The sequence below is a fragment of the Ornithorhynchus anatinus genome, chromosome 10 (genome assembly GCF_004115215.2).
Source record: "Ornithorhynchus anatinus isolate Pmale09 chromosome 10, mOrnAna1.pri.v4, whole genome shotgun sequence".
NCBI classification, from domain to species: Eukaryota; Metazoa; Chordata; class Mammalia; order Monotremata; family Ornithorhynchidae; genus Ornithorhynchus; species Ornithorhynchus anatinus.
This window is the reverse complement of record NC_041737.1, coordinates 450276-463999: the sequence shown is the minus strand read 5'-3', so window position 1 is coordinate 463999 and position 13724 is coordinate 450276. Positions and strand designations below refer to the sequence as shown.

At 51.9% G+C, this 13724-nt stretch overlaps 1 long non-coding RNA gene across 1 annotated transcript; it reads left to right on the top strand.

The window, feature by feature from the left end:
• The first annotated feature begins 7155 nt into the window (after positions 1 to 7155).
• LOC114814586 lies at positions 7156 to 12070 on the top strand. The gene is made up of 2 exons (XR_003762354.1): positions 7156 to 7317; positions 9917 to 12070. It is a non-coding gene; the product is annotated as an uncharacterized LOC114814586 (long non-coding RNA).
• The last annotated feature ends 1654 nt before the right edge of the window (positions 12071 to 13724 follow it).

The window sequence follows — 13724 nt, the reverse complement described above, 5'->3', positions numbered from 1 at the left end:
CTGCCAGACCCTGGGAGGGGGTGCCCCAAGCTTGAGGAGTTCATTGTTTGACTCTTCAGTTGTTTAATTCATCTCAGTTGCCCTATTGTTTCCAACAAGACGGCATCCCTTTACTCTGATTTTGGCCCTTCTCTTTTCCTCCTTTGTTGTGAAACAAAAGACGGGGGCTGAGGGCATTCTGGGGAGAGCCTGATTCATCCCAGAGTTTGTCTTACAGTTTAGACACCCGCCTCATGCCCCAGCGTGTGGTCCTGCAGAGCCTCTTGAGTCCCCTCTTCTCTCATGAAAGAGAAAGCCTCCATCCACCTTCTGCTCCCCACTCTGTACAAATCAGCTCAGATGCAGACCAGACACGGAGTGACCCTTCGTGACCTCTGTGAACTGACCCAGGTACCGGGTGGAACCCATATGCAAGCCTGCAGAGAAGGAGGGAGATCAGGAGATTTAGATGTAAATGTAGATTTGGGGTTCATCTCCACCATAGCAAAGTCGTGGGAGTGAGTGAATTATTCAAGGGAATCGGTGTAAATAGAGAATAGAAGGGGACCCAGAACTGAGCTTTGACAGACTCCCACAGATAGGGGGTGGGAGATAGAGGAGACTCCCGCAAAAGAGACTGAGAATGAAGAGCCAGATAGGTGGAGAACCAGGAGAGGACAGTGTCAACGAAGCCAAGGTTAGGAAATATTTCCAGCAGAAGGGAGTGGTCCACAATATCAAAGGCAGTTGAGAAGTCAAAGAAGATTAGTATGGAGTAAAGGCCATTGTATCTGGCAAGAAGGAGGTCCCTGGTGAAATTTGACAAGGCAGTTTCCAATGGACGGAAGGGGGTGGAAGCCAGTTTGGAAGGGGTCAAGGAGAGAATTGAAGGAGAGGAAGTGGAGCAGCAGCAGGTGTAAGTAACTTGCTCAAGGACTTTGGAGAGGATTGGTAGGAGGGAGATGGATTGATAACTGGAGGGAGCCATGGGATCAAAGGAGGGTTTTTTAGAATAGAACCTACATAAGCATGTTTGACATCAGTGGGGAAGAAGCCACCGGAGACTGAACAGTTGAAGATGATGGTAAGTGAGGAAAGAAAGGAGGGGGTAAGTGTTTTGATAAAGTGTGAAGGGATGGGGTCAGAGGTGCTGGTGGAGGGGATGGATTTTGAGACGAAAGGGTGATTTTGGGGTTCTTTATCAACGATTTCAGAGTGGAAGCAATGGTGATGGAGTGAAGAGCTCCCAGCCCCTAAGCAGCCAATAGACTCAGAGCTTTCAAATGAGTTAAATTCATAGCCCCATGAGTGTCACATCCTATTTACACTTCCTCGACACAGACTGGCCCACAGCCTACTGCATCTTTGACTAAAACAGATTTGTTCCCACTCTTTCCTTGTGGCCAAATGGCACAGAGTTAAAATATTCCATTTCCTGCTCTGAAGGGTGTTGACCCTTCCATGGAGCTCTGAGACTTGTTTGCGGGGAGGGGAAGAAAAGGAAAAGGGAGAGGGAAGAGGAGATAATGGGGAAGCGGAAGGGGGTGAGATCGGGGAGGAGAATGAGGACAGAGGGTGGGGCTCGTGTGCAAGAAGGGAAAACAAATGTCCCTGAGAAGAAAAAGGGCTAGAGAAAAATGCATTTCTCATTCAAAATGTTAAAGGATTAGAGGGAAAGCAAGCGATGGGGAAGATACGTGTTACCATGGTGATGGACCAGGGATGCCCTGGGCAGACAGGTCAGGTGACTGGAGCATTGTGACTTCGGGGCTGTGTGGACACGGGTCGATTTCTCCCCAGACATGGAGCTGAGCTGAGAACATTGCAGCGGCTGTGCACGGCAAAAGGCTGGAGGTCGCTGGAGGGGCCGGGTCTAACGCTCGCTTCTCTCCAGGGCAGGATTGAACTACCACTGTTATGAACCGGCACTATTAATGAAATCCCTGTCAGGGATTCTGTGGCACAGTCCACCTCCCGGAATCCAAGGAACTGTCCTGCCCTAGCCTGCCCTGGGCCCAGTGAACACTCAAGCCCACCAAATTCCCTATTCTGCCTGGGTGACATCTGGAATGGCAGAGTGAGCAGGTTTTTTGCAGCAGAAGGATCTTGGTAGATGCAGACCTCTACCTTCATCCACCACTGTGGTCCCAATTCTTTATCTCCAGCTGCATCCTGAACTCAGCAGGCACCCGCTGATGAAACTGGGACCAAAGAAGCCCAGAGGACATTCCGAGAGTCAAAATGGTCCCTTCCTGCAGGATCGGCCTAGAGGCCATCTGTTCACCCCCACGGACCAACGTCATTCTGGAGTCCATCTGCTCTACCCCACAGTCCGGCCTCATTCTGGAAGCTGTTTATCTTTCCCCCACAGCCTGGCCTCTCTTGGAAGGCTATCTGTCCTCCCTCCACAGTTCTGCTTAGCTCTGGAGGGCGCCTGTCCTCCCCCAAACCTGGCCTCACTCTGATGGCCATCTGTCTCCCCCTCAGCCTGGTCTCATTGTAGAGGCTGCCTGTTCTCCCCACAACCCAGCCTAACTCTTGAAGGCATCTGTCCAACCCCATGGCCTGGTCATCTGTCCACCCAGAAACTGACCTCACTCTGGAGGCCACCTGTCCTCCCCCAGAACCTGGCCTCGCTCTGAAGGTCATCTGTTTCCCCCTCAGCCTGGCCTTGCTCTAGGGGCTGCCTGTCTTCTCCAACATCCTGGCCTCACTCTGAAGGCCACCTGTCCTCCCCCGTGGCCCATCCTCACTCAGGGGACTCTGTCTTCTCCCACAGCCTGCCCTCACTCGAGAGGCCACATATTCTCCTCCAGAGTTTAGTCTCTCTCTGAGGACCATTTGTCCTACACCATAGCCTAGCCTCATGCTGAAGGTCTTCCATCCTCTCCCTCAGCCCAGGCTTGCTTTGGAGCCCACCAATCCTCCCCCACATCCCAGCCTCACTCTTGAGGGTATCTGTCCAAAACCAAGGCCTAGTCTTTCTCTCAAACCTGTTTGTCCTTCCCCCAGAACCCGGCCTCATTCTGGAGACCATCTATCCTCCCCCACGGCCTGGCCCATTGAGCCAGGATTGAGCAGCTGTGAGGGCAGAGGGGGAGAAGCTGCCATTTTTTGTCCCTTGACAAATGCCAAAAGGACTTTTCAAACTGCGCGTACCCAGGGTGCATGTTTTCAAGCCCCCACAAAAGCCAATGCCACACACACGGTATCTTTGTCAGTGAGGGTTTTTAAATGACTCTAGAAAGTCATTGCTATAGAGACTCAGCTGCAAATCACTGTGACTCAGTAGTTCCACTTAGAGCTCCCGAAATGCAATTGATTGAAGGAAGCAACATAAATCGCCTTCGCATATTTCAGATAATGTCTCCATTTCTCCCACAATCTCAAAATGCTCACAAAACAAACCAAGTCAAATTCAATCTTCCGGGACTCACGGGCTTCTGTTGTCTCCCTCCCCCTTAATGCTCCTGCCCCCACAGTCACCACCTCACCTTCCCTCAGGGGTCCTGAAACGTGAGGGACAGAAGCACGATGGCTGTCGTTTCCTGACCACCATCACACTAACCGGGCCACAAAACCGAGGACTACTCTGCCAGAATGAAACTGAGCAAAATTGATTCAATAACATTTATTGAGCGCTTACTATGTGCAGAGCACTGTACTAAGTGCTTGGAATGTACAAGTCGGCAACAGACAAAGACAGTCCCTGCCCTTTGATGGGCTTCCAGGCTAGGGCTGCCTGGGCACACATTAACTTCTCAGGGCATACCACTGAGTTGTCGACTAATTTGATTGACTGACAGGTACAGTGCTCTGCACAAAGTCACCTCCCAGAGCATACTATTCATTCATTCATTCAATCATATTTATTGAGCACTTAATGTGTGAAGCTTACAATCTAGATGGGGGAGACAGTCATTAATATAAATACATAAATTACAGATATGTACATAAGTGCGTGGGGCTGGAGGGGGGGTGATTTAAGGGAGCCAGTCAGAGTGATGCAGAAGGCAGTGGGAGAAAAGGTAAAGGGAACTTAGTCAGGGAAGTCCTCTTGGAGGAGAAATGGGGAAGAGTAATTGCCGGTCAGATTTGAGGAGAGAAGGCAATCCAGGACATCAGATTTGAGGAGAGAAACCATTCCAGGACAGAGAGAGGGCGAGGGGTCATCGGCGAGTTAGAGAGATCAAGATACAGTGAGAAAGTTAGCATTAGAGGTGTGAAATGTGTGGGCAGGATCTTAGGAGAAGAGTAGAGAGGTGAGATAGGAGAGGGCAAGGTAATTAAGTGCTTTAAAGCCAATAGTGAGGAATTTTTGTTTGATGCAGAGGTGGATGGGCAACCACTGGAGTTTGTTGAGGAGCTGGGAAACATGTCCTGAATGTTTTTGTAGAAAAATGATCCAGACAGCCAAGAGAAGTATGGGCTGGAGACAGGAGGCTGATACAGTAATCAGGCCAGGAGAGGTTAAGTGATTGTATTAACATGGTAACAAACAAGCAAGTGGCCCCTGAAGTGGGGCATCACAAAGAGAAAGAAAGTGTTTTGATTCCTCATGAAGTTAGCCCATGGGTCCAGATTTCTAGCCCTGTGGCAAGGGGGTCAGTAAGGCAGGTTGCACCACTGCTGTGAGTCCAGGGGAAAGACCCGACTGGGAGTTGGCAGTCTGAGCTGGGTCTAGTCCCGACTCTCCCCGCTGGGGCTGTGCCATCAGTCAGGAAGGTTTCTGACCCAAGAACCACCTGGGGTTTCTTTAAGGTGGGCAGGGCACCCAGGAATCCCAGAGAACAGCCGGCCGACATGGGCAGAGGAGCTCACAGTGGCTACCCGTGCGAGGCCTCATAGTCTACGGCACTACGGCCCGGCGTCAGCCCTCGGCTGCAGTCCTTCACAGGCATTTTTGCCACGTGCTGCACCCCTTCCCACTAACTGGCTCATTGCACTTGGTGCCTCAGTGGGAATAAAATGGGCAGAGACAAGAGAGTGAAAGTGATGTCGAGTAAACCCCTCAGTAGAATCAAGCTGTCTGGGTAGGTGTGCTCCCTGGTCGAGATTGGCCAAGAGCACCGGAGATCAGGGAGTTGGCCCCAGTTCTGGAGACGAACAATCCGCAGAGTGGGAGGCCGGCACCCAGCTACTCCTGGGGACCCAGCTGTGGCTCTCCAAGCTGAGAGGGCACAAAGCATCACAGCCTCCCACCTTGCCTGGGAATAACAATAATAATAACAATAATTATGGTATTTGTTAAGCGCTTACTATGTGCCAGGCACTGTACTAAGCGCTGGGATGGATACAAGTAAATCGGGGTGGACACAGTCCCTGTCCCACATGAGGCTCACAGTCTCAATCCCCATTTTCCAGATGAGGTAACAGGCCCAGAGAAGTGAAGTGACTTGCCCAAGGTCACACAGCAGACAAGTGGCCTAGCCGGGATTAAAACCCATGACCTCCTGACTCCCAGGCCCACGCTCTATCGACTACGCTATGCTGCTTCTCCTGACAAGAAGTATCTGACAAGACTTCTTTGTCTTTACCCTCATTACCTCATAATCTGTAAATATCTTCATGCCTGTCTGCCCCATTAGAATATAAATTCCTGGTGGGCAGGAAATGGACATCTGGCTAAAGGACATATCATTAGGATGGTTGCTGCTGTGGCTGTTGCCATGAGCAGCTCTTAGGTAAAGGCTCTAAAATACAGATTTGAATCAGCAGCCAAGGTGGAAGATTCATTCATTCAGTCAGTCCTATTTATTGAGTGCTTACTATGTGCAGAGTACTGTGCCAAGCACTTGGAAAGTATAATTTGGCAACAAATAGAGACCGTCCCTACCCAAAGGGCTCAGTCTAGAAGGGAGGAGGCTGAGAAAACCCCATGCTGGGAAAAACCAGCTACTCCGGCTGCTGCAATGGCAGCGGCAGCTGTGGTGGCTTCACTCTCTGGGCTTCCCTCTCTGGTCAGGATCATGGGCTGTTACCTGCCTTCATCATTCCAATTTGGGCCTGTAGGGTAGCTCCCCCCTCCAACCTGACTCCCACCCACAGGTTGCCAAAAGAGGCATCAGGAATCCAAGCTCTCTCGCTGCATTTGCTGGGGAAGCCTCAGACCAACCAAGCCCTGGGTCGGTTTGGGCTGGGGCAGTTTGCCCCCGGGAACCATCCAGTCACCCTGGAGCCCCAGGCCTGTTGCTCACTCCCCACCCCGATCTCCAGTCCCAACCCTCCATGGAGGGAAGTGCTGAGTTGCGTGGACAGTGGCAGGATGAATGGTGGAGGGGCAAAGGAAGATGGATGGTGGAGGGATGGTTAACGGGCAGTGAAATAGAGATGGAGGATGGGGAATGGACAGATGGAGGATGGATGGCAGAGGGTTGGATGGCGGAGGAGCAGCAGAGGGATAGACATAGGAGGGACAGCGGAGGGATGGGTGGTGGGGGATGGATGATGGAGGGATGGGCAGAGGAGCAGTGACAGAGGAATGAATGGCAGGGTGGAAGGGCAGCAGAGAGATGGACAGTGGGGTGATGGATGATGGGGGAATGGTTGGTAGTGGGGGGGAGATAGATGATGGAGAGATGGACAGTGGGAGGATGGATGTCAGAGGGATGGATGGTGTGGGGGGGGGATGAATGTCAGAGGGATGATGGTGGGAGGGCAGCAGAGGGATGGACAGTAGGTGGGATGGATAGTGGGGGGATGGATGGCAGAGGGATGATGGTGGGTGGGGCAGTGAAGTGATGGACAATGGAGGGGCAAATGGCAGGGAGATGGACAGTGGAGGAATGGATGGCAGAGTGATGGATGGTGGTGGGGAAGGACAGCAGGGGAATGGATGATGGGAGGGTGGACGCAGAGGGGTGGATGGGAGGGAGGTGGATGAAGGAGGAGATGGATGGCAGGGGAAAGGCTGAGGGATGGTAACTGTGTCCTATTTTGTTAATGAAATGTCCATCCTCTTGATTTTATTTATTGCTATTGTTTTTGTCTGTCTCCCCCAATTAGACTGTAAGCCCATCACTGGACAGGGATTGTCTCTATCTGTTGCCGAATTGTACATTCCAAGCACTTAGTACAGTGCTCTGCACATAGTAAGCACTCAATAACTACTATTGAATGAATGAATGAATGCTCCTCTCTCCCTCTCCCTCTTTCCTTCTGATAATCCAGCTTGCTTCCTGCATTCCTGCGGAATATGAATGAGAGCCCCTTTAGGGGCCTCGACATCTCTGCTGCCATGGCTACCATTTCCATGGCAACAGCTATCTGCCTGCTGATGGAACGGAGGAGGAGAGAAATACCTCTACCCCGGCCTAGAGAGACCCCCATCTCAGTAAGGTAGGGATCCTGTGTGCATGCACACTCATGCGCACAAATGAACACACACACACTCACAGCACAACTTCCCCAGGGAGGTTTTCTGATTCTCTCTTCAGATACCCCTCCACCGGAGAAGGAAAGCCCAGCCAGACATCAGGATGTCATTCCATGGCTACAGATGTCACCCATCATGACACCTGTCCCCCTTGATGTGACTGCCCTGGCCTGACAGGCCAAATCTGCTTGCCCCCCCATCCAAAGTTCCTACTGTTGTTGTTGCAGCTGGGGGCCAGAGCCCTCCACTAGAATTTACACTGAGCCTTGTGAAGCACATCAGGTTGTAAAAACTTGTTCCAGGGAAGCACCAGGGGCTGAATCTGCCTGTGGTGGGCACGCATACACTATCTCTGTCCTAGCCTTCTCCTTCTCAAGGCTGCCCCCCCTCCCCAAATAGACTGAAGCAGATGCCTACAGAGCCTGCCTTGAGGTGGCCCCATGGGCCTGGTGAGTGAGGCTGGTGTGCAAGGATGTCCTGTGAGGCTGGCCTGTGAGGTGAGGTTGACCTGTAGCACTAATGTGCAAGGTTAGTGTGTGAGGCTGGTGTGTAAAGCTAGTATGTGAGGCTGGTGTGTGAAACTGGTGTGCATAGGGAGGCTGGCCTGTAGATTTGGCCTGGTAATGGGAGATTAGTGTGTGAGGCTGGAGTGCGAGGCTGTTCGGCATGCAAGACTGGCAGATGGGGCTCTGTCTGTCTTTGAACAGGGGCGCAGTTGACCCAAGGCTCTCAGCGGAAGTCCTCGTCCCAGTGGACGGGCCCACAGAGCTGTCGGCAGTGGTGGCAGCAGTGAGAGAAAATAGAAGCAAAAAGCAGATGGGCTGTCCAGAGTCAGGCCGCAAGGGCCCTGGGGCCAGCCAGCAGAAGCGCTGTCCAACCACAGCTCCCCATCCTCCCACGCTTAGAGATAATCTCTCTCATCCTGATCCCCATTTCCGGACAAACGCGGCTTCCTGCCAGTGCTGCCTTATCCAGTAATAGCATTACTGATCCCCCCGATTCTGGGCAGAGCACCATAATGAATGCTTGGAAGAGGTCAATAGCTGTAGGAGATTCAACCCTTGCCTTTGAGGAGTTTATAGTCTAATAGAGTGGAATCAGTGACTGAGAGGAGGAAGAAGAGACTCAAAAGTTGGATTCGTGGACAAGAAAGTATTTGAACCACAGAGCACATAAACCGATACATTCAGGCTTCTCTGGGAGGCTGTGAGCGCGTAATCAGTCCATCAATGGTATTTATTGAGTGGTTACTACTTACTTCAGAGCACTGGACTAAGAGTATATAAACCAAGATGTACAGGCTTCTCTGGGAGGCTGTGCATGCATAATCAATCAGTTGATGGTACTGATTGAACTTTTACTCTGTGCAAAGCCCTGGACTAAGCATTTAATAATGATGGCATTTGTTAAGCGCTTACTATGTGCGAAGCACTGTTCTAAGCGCTGGGGGCGATACAAGGTGATCAGGTTGTCCCATGTGGGGCTCACAGTCTTAATCCTCATTTTACAGATGAGGTAACTGAGGCCCAGAGAAGTTAAGTGACTTGCCCAAAGTCACACAGCTGACAAGTGGAGGAATAGGGATTAGAAACCCATGACCTCTGACTCCCAAGCCCTTGCTCTTTCCACTGAGCCACACTGCTTCCTTATTTAGTACTCAAGCAGTAGCTGGGAGGATGTGTCCTGGAGAGAAAAAATTCAAATTCCCTAAAGGAGTTTACAATCTCTTGGGGGAGGCAGATAGGCAGAAACGATGTACAGAGAATAAAAGCTGGACAGAGAAAAAGCACGAAACGGGAGCCGTCCAGAACCATCAGGATGAAACAGCTGAATAAGCAACTGAATGAACAGATACGTGTATGAATACAAATACACTTTGTACGTGAGTGCTGAGGATGGGATTAAATTCTGCAAGTGCTAAGGCTGGGTGTAATGCCGAAAGGACTGGGGTGTTGGGAATTAACTGGGGAAGGCCTCCTGCAGCAGATGGATACTTAAGGAGATTTAGAAGATGGGGAGAGCTGTGGTCCGTGGATCTGTGGGAAAAAGGAGTGTCAGGCCAGAGGGAACAGTGTGAGTGAGAGGTTGGCGGAAGAAATGCCAGTGGGTCTGTAGTTCCCTACCCCTGCCCTCGCACACCCACACTGCCCCACAGGCTCATCAGCCACAGGTAAATAGCGATCCTTGATGCCGCCTTATGGCCTGGAAAGGGTTTGCATTAGGAGCCAAATGTTCACTCACATGTCTGGTTGGTTAGCAGACTGGCTAGCTGGCTGACAGGTAGGTTGGTTGGTTGGTTGGTTGGTTGGCAGACCGGCGGGCTGACTGGTTGGTTGGTTGGTTGACTGGCAGATTGTGTGTATGGCTGCTCTGCATACAGAAGATATACAGTAAATGCTACCAAATGAATGAACGAGTGAGTGAGTGATGTCATATGTAAACCGGAGCTATTTTCAGTTCCCAGAGAGCCCCTCTACAGCTTTCTGAATGGCTGAGAGACCCCATTGCTTTTTCCCATTTATACCCTTCTGAAACTCCCTCCCCATATTGCTTCCACCATAGGTTTTCTGCTGGGAAAGCCAGACGGTAGAAACTCCACCTCCTAGAATCAATTAATGGGGAAGTCATCAGCAAAGAAGTAATTAATGGAGAAGGGCAAAAGCAAGACAATGTCTGTGTGTGTGCGCGCGTGCGCTTATGCGTGCTAAGGCAGGAGTGTGTATGTGAGCCTGTGGAAATGTTCTATCAGCCTTTACCATCGGTCTACTCCTCTGACACTAAAACGCATGATCAGAACAAAGGAAGAGCGGGGAGAAAATATATATAAATCAGCACTTCATCAAGGCCCTTCCATGCTGCCTGTTTCAAGAGGAAATTCATTGTAAAGGCACAGTTCAAGGGGCCACCGAGCCATCTTCCATCCTGTCTCCAGAGCCTCTAAAATAACTTAATGATGGAAAAGTTGGGCTTAAAAGGCCCCTGAGCTACTAAGACCCCTGGCCTTGATCAGTGGTTCCTTTGCCTGCTGACACATTATCCAATCACCCAGGTTCTTGTACCTGAAAGAAGGCAAAGTAACTCGAGCTGTGGCAAGTACAAAACCTTCGAAGCACCGGACAGGACAAGTCTAACTAAGTCGATCACCTAGAGACAATGGGCGAGGGAGAGGTGAGCGCCAGGAGCTGGAGCCAGGGAGAGCCAGACCTGGAGCCATGAACAGCCAGACCGGAGCCATGGAGAGCCAGAGCCATTGGAAAGCCAGAGCCGGAGCCAAGAAGAACCAGAGTCACGGAGAACCAGAGCAGGAGCCATGGAGAATCAGAGCTGAGCCTGGAGAGCTATCGCTCTTAGAATTGGAGTTGGTGCTATGGAAAACCAGTACTAAAGTCATGGAGAGCTAGTGCCAGAGTCTGGAAAAGTCAGTGCCAGAGCAATAGAGAGCCAGAACTAGAGCCAGGAAGAATTGGAGTCAGAGCCATAGAGAGTTGGTGCCAGATCCATAAAGAGCCAGCGGCAGAGCCATAGAGCGTCAGAGCCGGAGCCAGGAAAAGCCTGAGCCAGAGCCAGGAAGAGCCATTGACCAGGAAGCCCCCAGTGACCAACCACCCAAGTCGACACCGATCCAGCCTAAAGCAAGGTGCCACCCTAAAATCAGGAGGGGACCGGGGGCAACCCCAAACTCTGGGGCAAAGAATGCACGGCTTGTAAGGACCCACTGATGGATCCGCAGTTCCTCGACTGGTGTCGCTGCCACCGGCAGCGGAGCACAGTCCATCTGGTAGAGAATCTTGGCTTCTGGGCAGCACCGGAAGCACCGTTATCTCTCCCTGGGGAAGAGGCCCCGCTCCGAATGGGTCTATTAGCAATATTACTCTGTTGACACCAGATTTACCGCGGCCCTGGGCCTCCTGCCCTGAGCCGGGAAGACGTTTTAAGAGAGAGAAACTGAGCCAAGCAGCAGCCATGGGAGTAATTGGTTTTCCTAATGGACTTTTATTTACCTCTAGCAACTGCACCACCCGCAGGCCAGCTCTGAACAAGAAAAGAGTTTGACTGCAGAAGCAGCTGTCTCCGAGTGCCTCACTCTGGGAACCTGCCTGGCCCCCACTGCCAACCGCCACCTCCAGCCACCTCGTCCCACCTCCAGCCACACCCCACCTCCAACCCCTCCCTACCATGCCCCAGCCGGGGACGGTCTTCATCCTCCTGCCAGCCACTTTCTCCCACAGGAAGACCTTCTGCTGCTTCCTAGCCCGGGAAGCCCGAGTCACGGGTTGATCCAGAAAGTCACACTGGGCTTGTGCCATATGATGTGACACGCTGTATGAGGGGCCATCTGAAGTGACACGTGACATGCAGCATGAAATCCCACATTACGGGGAAGAATAATTACGGCCTCTGCAGGGTCCTTTTGGTTACCCTCACCTGCTCAGCATCCCTCGTTGTATGCTCCCGTCTCCCTCGCTGTATCCCTCGCTGCATACATCACTGTATCCCTAGTTGCCCCACAGCCCCAAGTGGTCACTTTCCACCTGTATGAGCTCCCTCTGCTTCGCCACCTTCTTTCCTCTTGAACAAACCCGCAGAGGGCCTGGAGGGAGAACCTAAAGCCTCATCATGCTGCCTGGCCTGCCACCCCAGGCACTGATTCAAGCATTGTTCCCATTTCAGTTGTGAAGGATTTCTTCCTGAATGAAGTAACATTACTAATCATCATCTAGCAGCCAGCTCCCACTCAGCCTCGCATGAAGTCCCCAGTTATGTCTGTGGGACCGGGAAGATCAAGGGGCCCCTGGGCCGCACAGCATTTCTGTCTGTTTAGCGCTTCACTGTCTGCTTCCTCCTCAACCACAATTTCCTCTTCTTGAGCCTGTGGCTGTCGGCCTTTCAATCACAAGCCTCACTCTGTCCGTGTGTCTGTCTGGAATCCCAGTGAGTTTTAAGTGGCTCACTAATGGGCTCCATTTTTCTCTGAGCTCTACCTCGAAAGCATCCTTCCTGCTTCACCGCCTGTTCCCTGCTCAGCACCTTGAGTCCAGGAATGCCCCATTTCAGAGAGGGGGGCCAGGAGCACCTGGGTATTTCAGTGGGAAGGGCCGGGAGTGGGTGGGAAGGAGGGTGATACAGGAAGAGTTTGGGAAGCTGGAAGTGTCAGGAGTGGGTGGGGCAGGTCCACCAGCCTCCTCCCAGCTTGAGTCTTCCCCAACTGGGGAGGGGTAGATAGTAATAATGTTGGTATTTGTTAAGCGCTCACTATGTGCAGAGCACTGTTCTAAGCACTGGGGTAGACACGGGAATCAGGTTGTCCCACATGGGGCTCACAGTGTTAATCCCATTTTACAGATGAGGTAACTGAGGCACAGAGAAGTTAAGTGACTTGCCCACAGTCACACAGCTGACAAGTGGCAGAGCTGGGATTTGAACCCATGTCCTCTGACTCCAAAGCCCGGGCTCTTTCCACTGAGCCACACTGCTTCTCTAGTGGGGCAGGTCCACCAGTCTCTTCCCGATTGAAGTCTTCCCCTGGTAGTAGTTGGGGGTAGGTACTGGAGGAGTACCTTTCCAGTCTCCTTCCAGCTGGATTCTTTCCCTAGTGAGGAGGCTGGGGACAGGATCACCAGTCCCCAAGAGGAAAGTTTGCAGGGATGGTGGGCAAGGAAAGACTGGGTTGTGGCAGGTAAAAGAGTAGCCCTAGTAGAAGCAGCGTGGCTTAGTGGAAAGAGCATGGACTTGGGAGTCAGAGGTCGTGGGTTCTAATCCCGGCTCCGCCACTTATCAGCTGTGTGACTTTGGGCAAGTCACTTAACTTCTCTGTGCCTCAGTTACCTCATCTTTAAAATGGGGGTGAAGACTGTGAGCCCCATGTGGGACAACCTCATTGCCCTGTATCTACCCCAGCGCTTAGAACAGTGCTCGGCACATAGTAAGCACTTAACAAATACCATAAAAAAGGGGGGGCAGAAGGGGAAGGAAGGGGAGAAGGGGATGGAGAGAGAGAGGAGAAGAGGCCAGGCAGTGGAGGGACCCAAATCCCTGCCCAGAGGATTTTAATTGATCCGAATGACCACAAAAAGTCCCAATCTTGATTGAGCAGGGGAATGAGGGGACTGTATGGCCAGCTGAGAAAAAATGAGTCACAAAGCCCTCCTGGCAGGCAGGCAGTCAGGCATGCACACATATCCAGCCACCCCCTCACACATTCGCACCTTCCACTGGTATCCTGCTGTAACTCCTGGCCCTCCCACACATGCTGACCTCTGCCTCCACCCCCAGCCAACATCTCTGCTTACGCTTCCCCACTGGTGCACCCCCGGAAGCTCACAGCCTCGACGCGCAACTGCAGGGGTTTTCCACACCCACTCTCTGGCAG